Below are 17276 nucleotides of genomic sequence, written 5' to 3'. Positions count from 1 at the left end.
AGAAATAACAGTTATCAAGGAAAACTACAGAATGTTTTTTTCCCAAGGGAATGTTATGTGAACCTGCAATGGAATATTAGATAAAGAAAAGACAGTTAGGCACCTGCTAGACAAGGACTGGGAATCAAAGTTGAAAGGATGGATACAGCTACCAGAGGTAAGTTACTGAACACAAGTACTATAATGTATATGTTTAGGATAGAGCTCTCAGAGTCTGGTTCACGACTTGTTCAAATATTGTTGAATTACTTTTGTGCTTTCAGTTATCTGACATATTATGCTGTTATATACCATTTAAATATGCTGCTGTGACACATATCTGTTGCTATTATTCTATTATTTTCTGCTGCTGACTACAATAAACTATTATAAGCAACCTGATGCAACAGAACTCTGATTTTTCCCATACTGTATTACTAAACATCAAAGAGTATCTGAATTAGTCACTGAACAGTGCATTTTGAACAAACGTGAATCGGTAACAAAACTTCTGTCATCTTTTAAAACCTGATCAACAACTAAAAATGTAAAACAGATCTGCGTTTGTATTCTTCTTCTTTCGGCTTTTCCCAGTTAGGGGTCACCACAGCAGATCACCTGTCTGCTCATGATTGGCAGTGAAGTTTTACGGTGTTGAGTTGGCAGCCCAACACCCAACCTTCCACAGTAGGCACACACACCTAGGGCCAATTTAGAGCGTCCAATCCACCTACAGCATGTCTTTGTAATGTGGGAGAAAACTGGACCACCTGGAGAAAACCCACATGATCACAGGGAGAACATTTAGACTCCACCCCAGCCAAGGATCAAACCAGAAAATCTCTTGCTTTGAGGTGGCAATGCTAACCTCTGCACCACCATGGCCACCCAGATCTGGGTTTGTATTAATATGCATATATAAGGCATTTGTAGTTTTAAATTTTTAGTTCAAAAGAGAGGTAGAATGGCAACTTAGATCCATCAACAATGTCTGGGCTTAATGAGGCTGTTTCAATTAATTCAGTTCTCAAGCTAAAGTTTTCAGGTGGCTAATTGAGCTTGTTTAATTTGCTGCCATTCTTTAGTATTTTTTTCAGCACATGACTGTTTTATTTTTGTTATTTAAAGAATTTCTTGTCTGATTTAAAATAATTTCTGATGAAGTCCTTGTAAAAAATAGGATGAAAACACTCAACTGTTTTGTTTGAATAAAGTATTTCTTCTACCAGTTTCTACAAGTCTCCACATCATTTTACTGCAGCAGGACCTGTTATTTTATATTTGCATGGCATTATATATATGTATATGTGTATGTGACACTCAAAAATACTTTTGTTGTGCACCTGTGACTCTTACATTATTGTGTCATTTGTACACAGATGTGTTTATAAGCATCAGCAATCCACTATGGCCATGTGGCATATGCTAGCTATTTGCTTCAATGTATTTGTGAAGACTTGCAGTCCACCTTATGTCTTGGACACATGCATGTGCAATCTCTCTCCTTAGATAGGGTTGTCCTAATTTATTCTGTGCCTACTTTTTGTTGCTGGCATTTCCTCACTAATGTGGGTGTGTGTTGCCCATGTTCCTTCCCCTTATAGCTTCGGCCTTCATGTTGCACTTATACATGGCATCTGTTATGTGTATGTTTACCTTAGTTATCATCATTGTCATGTAGATGTACTGGCACTATATTACCTTGTGCCATCATGTTAGGTATCATACACATGCAAGGCTTATGTATGCAAGGTGGTGGCAATTTACTTGAATCCATCTTTGTTGGGAAGGTGGCCTAATGGTTAAGATGTTTGCATTATAAACACAAAGTGCTGGGTTTGAGCCTCACAAGGGATAATTGGCTAGGTTAAAAATGGCTCGCAAGAGCAGTTAACTTAGTACAAACCTATGAGCTTGTGTGTTGAGCATTATCCAGGCATTTGTATGTTTCCTGCCTGTGTACAAGCTGTGATTACTCATGTATGTATTACCATTTACATTATATTCCACGTCACTGGTGTGTGTGTGTGTGTATACTGAAATGTTTTTCTGACTGGATAGTGTTATTCCATTATATGCCACATATATAACATATATATATATATATATATATATATATATATATATATATATATATATATTGTATACATGACAACCCATCTGTGTTGCCTCTATCATGACAAATGTCTTTGACATATGGATCCGTTTTTACCTGTGTTTGTTTGTGCAATGTATACTTATTTGTATATTACATAGCCATATTCATTCTTTGTTATGATACTGCTATTTTGCACTATGCTTGGTTGTTTGCCTTTAATATGCAAGGTTGAAGGTTCCCTGCTTGTCTTCTCTCACATTGGTTCATCCTTGCTGTTGCTTGGCTGACTCCCCAGCTAGTGTCCTCTAGCACACATCAACTATTGGTCACACACATTGTAGCATGACTGCTGCACAGTTTGCAACATCTCAGCAATGATAAGTGCATTGGTACATATGCATATTTGTGTTGCACAATGGCTGTTATGCATCACTAACTTGCTTGTCAGTTTTTCTTTACCTGGGTTGTATAGCCTGTAGGTGTGCTGTCTGTATACTTCTCCTTTATGTGTCTTTCCAATTTTTGTCTGACATGTTTTGTGATATTTGTTATATGTTTATGCCTGTATTTTTTTCCATCTCCTCTTTCCATGTCTTTTCCATTCCTTTTATTCTACAAAAAAACAAAAAAAAAGTAGTGTCTATTCCCATAAAAAACTCCAAGCTCCACTGCCTCTCCCTCTGATCTTTGTATCCATCATACCTCTCTTGTATCCCTCTTCATCATACTCACCCCATTTTGTTGGGTGTGTCCAATACTTGTGTTCGTCACACATGTCCTGTACCCATTGTTAGTGACTGTAAGCTATGGTGAAGTGGCCATGATTGCCTATTAACTTACTTTTTTAGTTCTTGCTGTTAAAAGGAGATGCTGCACATTATGGAAGTTGCCTCTGAGTGAGTATGGGTCAAATTCCCTAAAGTACAAGGAATCCGTCAGATTGCATCAAGTTCCACACAAAAATTGTTGCTAAACTTCTGGAAATCATAATTTACTATCATATTCTGGACAATATTATCAAATATTATCAATTATCAATATATAATCATATAATAATTATATAATAATATGTATATAATAATATATACAAAATATTGTCTAATTATCTTAAGAGACAAGCAACACAGCTTTCACCAAAATTACAATATGCATACAGTTAAATTCTCACTCATTAGCCACATTTGCAATAATGCGAGCAACATATATCAATGTTAAATCATGAAATGTGACATTATGCAGTGGATCATATCATATCAGATTACTGGAAACATATTCTCCTGTGGTTTCTATAATAAAGTAAATTGTTGGTTAAAAAGCAATCAATAGAACATTGAGTGTAATGGGTCACAATACCCAAATTGAAACAAGCTTTGTATCCATGGGAGTCTTTCAGGGATCTTTGTTTAACATGCTCTTGTTCTCACTTTTTCTCAGTGACCTGCTTTGGGATTTTTCTAATATAAATTGTCTTTTTCTATGCAGATGGTGTACTAAATCTGGGAAAAACTTAGACTCTGTCTGTAAAGAATTACTGGAAAACTTCAAATTACTACAAAATATGCTTATGTCATCCAAACTTATAATTAATACAACAAAAAGAAATGTAATGTTATCAGTTACCCTTAATACCATAACAATACAAAAAGTAACACAATCCTGATTTATTTATTTGCATTTGTTAACTATGGAAGAGCACTGATCCCTACCATCCAGATTCAGCCCAGGAGCACTATCTGGTTAAGTGACCTGCTCATGTCATACAGGTCAGTGAATATATCTTTATGACTACAGTGGATTCCCTTAACCAGTAATTAAACCCCAGAAATATTTAGGAATAACACTAGGGCCTAATCTTTCCTTCAATCACTACATGAAAATAATACCCAACTAGTTACTAAGTAGTAGATTAAGCCAGTCGGACTTTCCCGGTCAGCAAAGACAAATAAATAAATAAATTAAATAAATAATAAACACACTGTCAACCTTCAACAAAAAAGAGTCATGCCCAAAGAAAATGACTCATATGATAATGCACTTATTTGCTACAATTAATTCCCTTACTTTACACCATAACTACTGTGGTTTGTAGTTAGTTGCAAGGCTTGCAGTCTAGGAGCCAACTGAGGAGCCTAGTCCAAACTTTCAGTTGCCCAAAGCACTGCCTGGTTAAGTGACTTACTCAGGGTCACACTGTAGGCAAATAAGAACTGAGCATATCAAACCCTGCAGTAGAAGAACTGTACCAGATGTCACACTAAAGTGAAAAGGGAGGGAATGGATTCAAACCCTAACCCCTCAACACTGGAAACAAAACAATTGACCTACTATTCTAATTTATATGTTATAGGTCAACTAGTGGAATGCAGGAAACACACACACACACACACACACACACACACACATATATATATATATATATATATATATATATATATATATATATACACACACACACACACACACACACACACACACACACACACACACACACACACGTGACCAACAATTACAGCTTTCTCAAAGTCACACAGCAGGCAAATAGAGGTGAAAGGGTAAAAAGTCTGTACTTATGACTAAAGAAAGAAGTTAATTAATTTCACACAGAACTCTAAAGACTAGTATTATTGACTAACTGTAAACTTCAGTGACTTGTAACCTTCAATGATTTATCAGAAAAGGAAGAAGTGTGACAGTGTCTGGCAGGTAATGCAGAGGATTAAGTTTATAAGCTCTTAATGAACTGCTTCTTGTAGTCCAGGATTCACAATGTGATTACTTCTACCTCCATCTGCCTACTGTGTGACTGTGAGCAAAGCACCTAATCAGACAGTGCTCCTGTGATGATAAGTACATCTGTTTAACAACAAGTCATCTAATGACCGCATTATTAACCAGAATAATTTCTCTAATGATTGCATTTCTTTAATACACACTCACACACACACACACACACACACACACACACACACACACACACACACACACACACACACACACCCAAACACACATACACACACACACACACACACACACACACACACACACACACACACACACACACACACACACAATCTCATCTGCATCTCTGTTTCACACTGTGAAAAGGAGATCTAATTGACAATACCCTCTTGGTGACATCCTGTCAGCCCTAGTGAAATTCACAGCATAATCCTCCATTTGAACACTGTTATACACATTTAGGGATCATAGTGTTATATTGAAAGACCACTGTTCAAGTAATGAAACAATTAGTGAGACATCTCCAACACTGTTAAAGCAGCGGTATTCAAAGATCTCAAGCAGGCAGACTCAAAGCCTCTCTCAGCACTGCTTGTGCTCCATTCACAGGGATATTAAAAGAGCTCAAGCAGGCATTCAAAGACTGCAAACATATCCAATGCAATTCTCCATATTCACAAATAAAGTATCCACAGCCACTCAACATGCAACAATTATTCAATATGGTGATGATTCCTCCCTTATTTGCTCATCACCTTCTAGCTCTTCAATCCTTCAAACCACCCAGAAAGCCTTCAGTGATATCAAAAGTTACATACCTGATGCTCAACTTATTCTCAACCCAAATTTATTTATTTATTTCCCATTTGTTTACCGGGGTGGTCCGACTGGGTCTACAGAACCCATCTTCAACAGAAGCCTGGTGGGAAAAGCTTCAAATATAGTCTAATACAAATACAACAATACAAGTGACGTGAGGAATACTATACAAAAATAAGTTGATAGAATGTAAGCTAGGTTACAAGATACTCTACACATCTGGATAATTATACAGAGTTAAATAAAATTAAGCTCATGCTCTTTACTAGTAACAAAACACATAGCCAGCATCCCCTTTTCACCATCCTCTCTTCCAGTAATACTATAATAGAACCAGTAGAGCATACTAAGCACCTAGGAATGACCATTGCCAACAACCTGAATTTTGACAAGCACCTAGCCATAACCATCAGAAATGTACTTATCAAAGTAGGCTCACTGTATAGGATCATCAGGCAATGTTTATTGTAGTAGAATAGTTTATAACCAACGATTAATACAAAAATCTTGTAGTATTATCTCAGGGTTTTAAAAGGATCAAGCATATCCTAACTGATCTCACCAGACAAGCCATATCCAGAACCCACCTACATTCCACCCTCCTTTATGCTTCATCTATACTTACAAGCAAAAAACAGAGTTAAATAAATTGGAGTCCTGCTACAACAAACTAGCAAGATTTGCCTTAAACCTCCCTTACAGATCACACCACTGCAATGCATTGCAGCATCTAAAATGGATAGAACTTTCTAATCTTCTGACCTATAGCCAATTAACCTTCATATGCTACATACTCAACCACCCAAATAGCTGTCCCTCTCTCAAATACCTTTTCAACCCTACTCTAGGTCTAGAACACTAAGAACCACCAGCAAAGGCCTGCTAACAGTTACCAAATCTAACAATGGCTTTGGGGATTCCGTCTTCTCTAATCACGTATCTAAACTTTGGAACACACTATCTCAAGCAATAAATACTTAATTGCATCAGTATAACTAAATTTAAACATGTACTTAAGGAACACCTCATCAACAACTAGATGTGCTCCTGCACAAACCCAGGCTGAATATACTATGTCTCCCCTATAGCTCCACCAGGTCATAACTATCTTATTTGATCTCTCTTCCAGCTTTCTGTCTAATTACTAGCATGAACTGACACCAAAAGCCCTGCCTCCCCCCTCTTTTCACGTTCTTACATATCTTGCTCTTTACCATTCTTGAGTCTAAGCACTGATCTTTTTACTTTTTACATTTGGTAATACTCTGCAAGGAATATGTTTACTCCCTAGGTGAAATCACTGCATGTATTAGAATAGGTTACTACTGCTCTATGGCCTAAATAATGCCACTGTCTCATATAGGCAAGAAACGTATATGGTGCAACTTTTTCTCTGTCTATGTTAGTTACTTGGAATGTTACTGTTTTAAATATAGTTACATTACTGTTATATATAGTTATTTGTAAATTTCTTTTTGGATCTATTCTTCCTGGGTCTCTGCTGAAAATGGGTCCTTGGCCCAGATAGACCTTCCTCGTAAACAAATATAAAATAAAATAAAAAAAACCTTCCAACCTTGTTCTGAAAAATCAACTTCAAAAACATAAGATAAACAAAGGTAAATATTTTATGAGCAATAAAAGCTATTAAAACTGTACAAAAGCAATGTTATCAGTAAGAAGTGTTTTTTGCAGTGATAATAGCCAGTGCATTTATAGTCTTTCTAGAAACAGTATGTTATTAATTCACACAAACCAAAAATTATATTTTTTGTTAAACTTTCATAAATAAATGGTTATATCTTGGAAATATGCAGCACAGACATATATTGGTTGAACATTGTGGTTAGCCAGACATAAGCTTTCACATGGCAGTAAGAAATTCTTCCGAGTGCATGTTTATTTAGATATTTCAGAAATATGAAAACATATGCTTAATTGTATAATTAACAATGTAGGTAACACTATATATATATATATATATATATATATATATATATATATATATATATATATATATATATATATATATATATATATATATATATGTATGTATGTATGTATAAAATCTTATGCAAAATATCACCAGAATCTTGCATATAAGATGGTAATTGTTGTACATAACTTCACAAAAATTCATGTATAAGCTTGCCCTGCTCTATCTTCTATACTTACTTTATACCATCCTAACAGACCACTCCGCTCCAACAACCAACTGCTCGTAAATGTAGAAAAACCCAACTTTTTGGCTGGCCAAATGCTTTACTCCTTTGCCATTGCAAAACTTTGGAAACCTAGTTTCCCCCCAGCACTTAGATCCACCCATTCAGTAACCCTCTTCAAGACATCCCGGAAACAACACCTCCCCTCATCTTAGCTGTGCACATGTACTAACACCACATCTCATATAACTTAACTTCAGCCATCACAACTATTCTCACCCCCACTCTACTACTCTAGCATCCTCCTTCCACATCCACTTGTGTTTTTACTTAATCCACCTCTCCATCCTGTCCACTTCCCTCTTCTACTAACCCTCATTGTCCTACCATTGATCCCTCCTGCCTACTTCCTTCTCTTCCTAACCCTTATAGACCTACCACTGAACCAGGCGAGACATTCAGGCACTCTCGCAGCTTACCTTAATATCATACCACCACTTATATCTGCAACAATATCCACCAACTTTGCTGATTCCTGCAACAGGACTCATATAGCCTGTAGCTCAGCTACTACACCTCCTAAATGTGTGAAAAGTTTAAGTACCTCATATGGAATGTTCTCGTGTATATACTCTGTATTGCTTGTATAATATCTTTGATTTGAGAATGATTACTTATGTGCTGTTTTTTTTAACCAACTGTATAAGCTGCCAATAATATGTACTAAATGTCTTTATCAATGTAAATTCTGTTTTGTATGTGAAATGCCTTTATATGTGGAGCTTTTCTCCCCGGGACTCCACTGAAAATGGGCACTTCTGGCCCAGCTGGACCATCCTGGTAAACAAATATAAATACAAATAAATAAATAAATAAATAAATAAATAAATAAATAAATAAATAAATGTAAAAAATACTTACATGTTTTCAAAAAATAATTACAAGTAGAGATTATATGTCTTCCTGGTGTATTATGGATGCTTTCTTGAACTTTTGGCAAGTAATAAAAAGTTGCTAGCATGGAATTGCCATCAAGTGCTTTTCCAAGTTATTATCATTAAAACTTGACTAAGCTAACACCTTTCAATAATGATTCTTTAAAATTAAATTTGCCATGTTATGTTTCCTTTGTAACTATCTGGTGTATGTTTTTATTTCGTAAGAGTTCATAACACATCTGCAGATTAAATAATTAATCCCAACAATGTTGTTACCCTTATCAGCAGGCTTAAAAATAAGTTGATTTTTACCGTTACATTTTTAAAGCAGTCCATTCATTTTTTGATAAATTATAACATATCTCTTTCTTATGTTTAATATAAAGGTTGCAATTGTTTTGTTTGAATTTTCAAGGCTTTTATGCCAAGGCACTAGAGTATTACTAGGTTGAGTGTTGATTCATACGGAGGTTGCAATTGTAGCTTTAATAAATAAATATTTATAGCTATAGCTAGGGAATTTAGAACAGTTAACCACTCCTTTCTTCTTGTCAAGTTTTAGAAACTGAACTTCAGTAAACAAATAGTCTCTTCGCTAGCTAGTTATCTGTTTAACAGTATATATTACTGATGTAGGCATTGTCAGTTTTGATGTATCTCAGGGGTCAGTGTTGGGCACACCACTTTTTTTCTATTTTTATTAGTGATCTTAAACAGGAAGTATTATCTTTAAACATTAATATGTATGATAACATTCTTCTCTTAACATCAAATCACTCCTTTACAAGACTGCAGCAAAAATGCAGAACAGGTTTACAAATATTTTAAACTGGACATTCAAAAAAGCTTATACTGAACCTTAAAAATGTAATCTATATCACCCTCAGAGACATCCTAAAAATGTTATCTCCCGAGTAGATCAGGAAAGGTATTTAGGCCTTATCTTGGATCCTACCTCATCATTTACCTACCTCATCATTTAAGACACGTTTGAAATAGCAGTACAGAAGACATTATCACAACTAGAGCCATGTTGCTAACCTTCACACCTTCTCTCCATGTTGAACACATGGCTCTGGTTAAGAATCCACTTCTTCCAAAGCTGGAATAAAGGAAACCTGTTTCTGTCCTCCAGTCCAATAAGAACTTGTATCTTTTGCATTTCCCAGTTAATAAAACCTGCAAGTTTGCCCTCCTTTAGATCTACATGCTTATTACTGTGATATACTAAGAACAGCCCCACTGGCTACCAGTTTTTGCTAGAGTCACACTCCTTCAGGACACCCTTGTCTTTAAAATTCCTCAACTCCAGCACGGTCCTCCACTATGGTCAAGAATTTCTTTCAGAGAGTCTACATATTCCTCTAGAAGCAGCAATAAAGTTGCATTCACACTGAATAATGAATAGGCCACATGTTGGTCTTGCAATAGGGGAAGCTGATTTTCTAAAACTGGGCCAGCTAGCCGGAATCAACTGCCAACTGTTATATGTAATCAGAAGATGGCTGAAGGGTTCAAGACTAAGTTAAGGAAGCATTTGTTTATGAACATGAGCAGAGCTGTTGAAGAGTTAAAGGGCAGAACTACTTGCCTGTCAAATAGTTTCTTGTGATTACTCTGTGACAGTTTATAATATTGGTACTGGGATCTAGTGCTTTTACGTGTGCCACATGTGGAGCACCGATGCATGGGGCATGCAAAAAACAATGTCCTCATGTATGTCCAGAGTAGAGGAATCCACACCCTCGTTTCATTAAAAGAGCTTGAGAGTCCATTCAAAACAGAGTTCTCTCGAGAAGAGAGAGGGCCTTCTGATGATAAAAGTGTATGCATCTCACTAAATATGTTTTCCATGGATATGTTATAGAGAGTTGTATCTTTGCGAAATAAGCTTCCATTAATGCCTAGAGTCTGATTTGCCAGTGTGTGTAGAGTTTGTTACAAGAGATGATGCTATTAACCTTTCTGTCGTGCTGAAAGATTCCATGTTAGTAAACATGCTGTTTTACTTCAAATGCTTATATTTGTTACACTGCCAAACAACACGACTGGGCAACTGTTGCTTTGCATCAAGACATAGTATCAAAATTGGGATCTTTTTCAAAAAAGGAAAAATAAAAGGAAATGACTAACAACACCACTTCAGGTCAGAAAAAAACATAACAAAGAGTCAAGAGAATGTCACAAAGGTCAGTGGTGGCTATTTTTATTCAGTAATTATTTTTCCTTCAAAATAGTTGTTTGATCAAATAACAACCTTTTAGCACTATATAACTGATATTTTACCCATAACAGTCAAGTTTAATGTACCAGAACCATTCAAGTTTGCAAAGCCATGCGCTTGGCCATCGTAGAGGCAGAGGTTTGCACATTTTTGAATTGCAGCTAAACTGGATAAATAAAGTGGAGAATTCTAGGTAAACATGCTACTCTTTGCTATGGGCAAATAATTGGAAGCAATATACAGTTCATTTTTGTTTTCTGAGGAGGACCAGGGTGTTACATATGAATCAATAATAAGTAAGCTCAATCAACATGTTGTGCCAAAAAGAAATACTACTCATGAAAGGACACACTTTCACAGATCTGTTGTAGCTGAGAGAGACTGCTAAATGCATGGTGTTAAAGCATTTCTTGAGCAGTTGTATGAACGATCTGAAAACTGTGGGTTTGATCAAACTAAAGATGAACCAATTGGGGACACAACTGTGATAAGATTGGCTAATAATGAGATGTCACAAAAGTTCTGTCCATCCATCCATCCACAACCCCTTTTTCCCATGTTTGCACAAGAAGTCAGGTGTTAATTCAGCAGAGACAATCATCTAGAGCCAAGGTTTATACCTCTAGGTGGCTAACTTTGCCACGGTAGTTCTATACCACACACACACCTATGGCCCGTTTAGAGTGTCCAATCTACCTACTGCATGTCATTGGAATGTGGGAGGAAACTTGAAGTGAACTTAACTTTGAAAGAACTCAGTTCAGATTTCTAGACAGATTGAACTAATAAAGAGACAAAATGCCAAATTAAATATGGCAAATGATATGTGTGGGATATAATACAGAAAAAATGGCAAATCCATTAAAAAGCACAATACTGGCCAAAGTAAGCTTATATATGGAAAGCAGAATGCATATAAGCTTGGAAAATGCATGAGGTGTAACTGTTTTCTGCACATGTACTATAAAAATCAGTCAGAAGTGATTAGAAATGATTGGGAAAAGGGACTGGAAATGCACTATACAAAGGAGCATCCATACCACTCCCAAATATGCAACAAAGACTAGTTGATGTAGGATTTTTGATTGGAAGTATTTGCATAAGTATTTTTATATTCTAAGCAGAATTTTTCCCTTGGTCAGATATCAAATGCTGGAAGTGTGATGGGAAAGAGACAGGTAATTTGGGGATATATTTTTTTAGGAATTATCTGTTTTATTTATTTGTCTTTAGTGACCAGGAAAGTCTGACAGGGAACCCATTTTGAAAAGGAGGCCTGGGGAGATAATCCCACATTTACATCACATATATTGAATGATTTACTGTTACATAGGACTAGAGCAAAGGTCTCTATTAGGAGAGTAGTTGAGTAGAGTCCAGTAAGGGTGGATATTCATCAAGAGAATTTAGGAGGTTGTGGGTGGTGATTAGCTATGACTAGGTAAACCAGTCTGGGTGTTTGAACAAGTTTTTAATTGTTTTAGTATAATGCAGTTATGTTTTTGTTTGATACATCAGTTGCTAATGTAGTTACTTTATAGTTGCATGAGGCCAGGTAAGTTTTCTAGGTAATGTTGATATTTGTAAGAATGGTGGAAGCATATAATTGTGCAAGAAGGAGGGAGGTTAATGCTAAGGTGACTCTAGCAGTATATTTCAGTTACTTGACTCTATAGAGGAGCAAAGTTTATTTGATGGAATAAAAATTGTGATCAAACTTTAGGTTATCATCAGTTATGACTGCAACTAGTTCAGTTTGGATACCCGTTTTTATTTTAGTGTTATTATTTGATGTAATATGAAATGTGAATTTCTGGTTACGGTATTGTTTTGGGGTGAATAATATAAGTTTGTTTTCTTTCTGAGGACTGGGAAATGAGTTACATTTTTAATCCAGGATTCAGTGTCAGTGAAGAAGTGTTGGGTGATCTCCTGTAATTTTGTTATGGATGGGGCAGAGCAGATATTTGACTTACTGGCATATTGTACAAAAGTGGCAAGATTAGTAGCAGTATGGAGTTAATTTGTGAAAAATGTTAAATAATACTGGGCCAAGGACTGACCATTAGGGAACACCAACAGAGATGGGTACAAATTAGGAGAGATGTTGCTTCCATTTAACTTCCTGCTGGCAACTGGATAGATAGCAGTGGAGAACCAGCAGAGGAAAAAGAAAGGCAGTGCTATGATCAGGTCTAAACCCATGCTGGGTCTTGGAGAGGAAGTTATGCTGAATTATATGCTGTATAAACCATTTTTGGATGCATTTCTCAAGAAATTTTCAGAAAGGTGATATGATTGCAATGGGACTGTAGTTTATTTCAGTTGATGTACCCTCTTTGTGAATAACTATTATGAAGGATTTTTTTTCCCATATGATGGGGAGATTATTTTCAGTTATTGACTGATTGATCAGAATGGAGATGGGAAAGGCTATTGCATCTGCAGCTGCAGCATTTGTTAAGTATTTGGTGTGGATGTTATCAACAGATAGAGATATTGGTTTTAGTTTAATAAGTAACTTTTTTAATGGTTGAGGATGGGACAAGATGAAAGCCAGATGACTGTATGCGATTGTGAAGAATAGAGGGAAGCTGGAAAGAAGTGGGGTGGTCATTGAGCAAGAAAAGCACTGTCTGGATAAAGTAACTGTTAAATGAGTGTAGATGGAGTCACCACTGTTAGAATTCATAGGACTGGGCGCAATGGTATGGCCTGGGTGTTTTACTTATTTAGGGATGAACAGCATAACTTGGGAATATTTTGGTGCTTATACTGGGGACTGCTGAAATATGATTTCTTGTCTGATTTAACATGGAACTTAGGTTTCTGAGATATATAAAATTGTGGTAGGTATACTGTGTTTTAGTTTTGTACCCTTCCTTCTAGGCTTCTTTGTCTCAATGCTGTATGAGATATTTTGTCTCTTTTATTAGGCATGGTACTGTATTGGATTTTACCCTTATGGTCCTAGGTACTAATTCATTCAGAATTTGCAGCAAGGTATAGTTGAATGAGTAATTGCTTTATCTAGGGGCATTCTTCTTAAAACATTCCAGTTGTAGAGAGTGAGAGTTGAAATAAATATCTCTTTGCCACATTTGTTGACACTACATATTTGGTTGTTGATAACTTGTTTGGGTGAATCATGTTTTTGTCTTATCACATAGGTGGTCACTGATTATATCGGGCAACCATCCAGTGGATGTTATGTTGTAGAGTTTGTTTGTTAGAATCCAGTCCAGTGTGGATTGTCTGCTAATGTTTTCATTAAGTTTAGTGGGGGAGTTTATTATTTGGGTGAAGCCATATAAGTTTATAGAGTCTTTAGGGTTATTACTATTTAGAGCTTCCCAGTAAATGTTTAGGTCTCCAAATATGAATGTTTAATAGGGAATGTTTTCTGATATCCAGTGCAGGATATTTTCCTGGTGGAATACATATAGATTTTCTTTGGTTGATTTTGAGGTGAGAATGCAGAATCTGGCATTATTGAATTTGAGATATTTAGCAGGGTTGGGGCTATTTTAATGTGTTGTTATACATAATGGCTATGCCTCTTGCTCTTTTAAAAGTTCTGTTCATTCTAACTATGTTGAAGCCTAGGGGAATGACTTCATTGTCAGTAATTTTTATTGTACTCAGGTTTTCTGTGGCACCCATAATGTCTGGACAGTAAAAAGTGAGGTAGGCATGAATGTTTTGAATTTCATTGCATTTGCTCCTTAGACTAATATTGAAAAGAGAAGGTTAGAGTCATCAGAAGAAGAAAAATTGTTCTGGGAGCACTGAATGGCAAAGGGCTACCTGTGATAAATGTGTGTTGCATAGTGCTGGGGTATGGATAGATAACTCCACTAAGCTTCAAAATGAAAGTAGGGTGGGTAGAGGTATAGAGCCACTTGTATTTGTAGTTCAGTTTTATTGGGACTGAATGAGTTACATTCCTCACCCTAATATACTTATAAAGGAATAGATCTCAGCATGCGGGCTTGTACAGGTAAGGAAATCTAGTTAGGCAGATCATGATGGTATTGTGTTGTAGTACATGTGGGTCAGTGAGAGAGATGACATATGGAGTGAAAGTAATATGGTAGGTAGTGAGGTGAGTCAGTGTCATGAGTGAGTAAATACGTTGTGACGCCCATGCACTGGCCTAGCAGTCAAGGAGCCTCAATCCTCACCACTAACACCAGTGAGGGGCATCCATGCAGGGAAAGGATAATAAATACACACACACAGTAAAGTACAATTTCCCTTAAGAGCACACAGAGATCACAGTCAGTCTGGGGCTGTTTTTTCCCTATCTCTCCAGATCCCCAATAAGACTCCCCACTGGCACAGCTATAGAGTCCAGATCTCAGCCTAGTGGGCAAGCTAAAACCTCCAGCACCCTCTCTGTCCAACCAGTGCCTCGTGTCCCTGACCAAATAGCTGACACACTCATACTTTGAGATAAGAGTTATATACAACCACTCAGACCCTCCTGGGGAAGGCTGACACAGGTTCTCCAGCTGTGCCTCTTTTTTGCCCAGTCTAAAAGGTAGTAGCAGCTGCCAACACCCACTAATATCAGCTAGTCAAAGGCCCTTCTGAAAGGGTGTCCAATTATTATTGTGCAATATTATTATCCAAATGGTAAGTGTAACTGAACAGTCAAGGCTTATTAGAGTGACTTGGTACAGTATCACTATATACATGCAATGTACTCTTAGAGCATAAATTATCTCTACACAAAACAGTCACAGTTGAATAAATAATAAAAACACAAGAAAATACTTCTTACTACACAGTGCTAGTGAAGAGTTCAGAGATTACAGAGAAATACTTAATACCATAGAAAAGTTTTGACATCACAGAGAAACAAACTAGTCTAATCTTCCTATTTCCTAGCTATATCTAAGAGGAAACACAGTTCTAAAATAGTACTTACATCTAGACACAGGAAGTGTTGAGTTGGATGTTCTCAGCCAAGCCAATAGCCCAGCTAAAATGTCTAACCAGTGTAACTAAGCTACTTCAGGCCCTAGTCGTGTTACATTTCTTTGGCAAATATGCACCAAATCTGTTTACAGTGCTACATTAACTGACAGATTTAGTAAAGAAAGAGATACCCTGGTCATGGAGAAATGTTTAGCCCCAAGCGTTCAACAAAATGAAAAATATGCTTATGACTACTTCAGTGTTTGCTTACTGTGATGTTAGCTGTAAGTGATGATACCAGTAGTTATGGCCCATGTGCTGTATTATTTCATATGGATGAAAAAAAGTCTTACAACTAGCTACATATTGCTCCAGAATGTTTGTGATAGTGTGACCGGTTTACTTAAAGTACAGGAACATTACAGCGTATGTTAATGATTTAACCCTTCTATAATTGTAAATTTCATTAGAATGTATTCGGGGAGTGCACACTACTGGTAACCCCCACCCCCACCAGAGATATCTCTAAACCCAATACTTTTTAGTTTGGAATCATTGTTTTACTCAGTCTTCTTCTTCCCAATACACTTTTCCATATTTCTCCCACTCCATACTCACTCTTGGCATAAGGTTTCTATTTCTCTAAGAATTCCTAGTCTACAAAATTGTCAGCTGCATAGATACTTTTCACAGTACCTGGTAGTCTAAGTGACTGTTCCTTGCTGTGCAGTTATAGAACTTGACTCTGCCCACTCTGTTCCGTTCCCCTATCCTGCCCCGATCCCCTCCCGGCCCTAAATCACTCAAATTTATCTAAATCTAACCACTCCCACTCATATGTGTCTACCAATCATCACCTGTACAATTCTGAATTATAAAGTAGCCCACATTTCCACACTAATTCGAATTAACACCCATCCATTAGCACACATATATTAACCTTTTACCAATCCCTACCCTTTTACCGTTGCAAAGTGCTATCAATACAAAAACCCTTAGTGTTTCATATACATGTAACAGTTGTCACATCCTGTAATCAAAACAGGCCAATCTCCACTATACCCCCCTACCCACCATTACAATACAACACATATCCACCTACACATTCCGCTGTTCTGACCTCCCACACAGTCATCCTCCTCTCTGATTTAATCCCTGCTCTACCACATACCCACAAACTCACAACTATCACCTCCCCCTCCAACGTCTCACAACACACACTAACCACACACTGTTAGTCCCACTCTAACAACCTCAACACACGAATAAAGCACGCAATGTTACATTCACTAAAACACACATCATTACATCCACTAAAACAAACACTGTTTACCCCCTTCTCTCTCCACACAGCCAACCTATTCACACTGGCCCTTCTTTATCATTTAACTAAC

This window comes from Protopterus annectens, chromosome 12.part0 (genome assembly GCF_019279795.1).
Source record: "Protopterus annectens isolate FY-2018-M chromosome 12.part0, PAN1.0, whole genome shotgun sequence".
Taxonomy (NCBI): Eukaryota; Metazoa; Chordata; order Ceratodontiformes; family Protopteridae; genus Protopterus; species Protopterus annectens.
Note: the sequence above shows the minus strand (reverse complement) of the source record.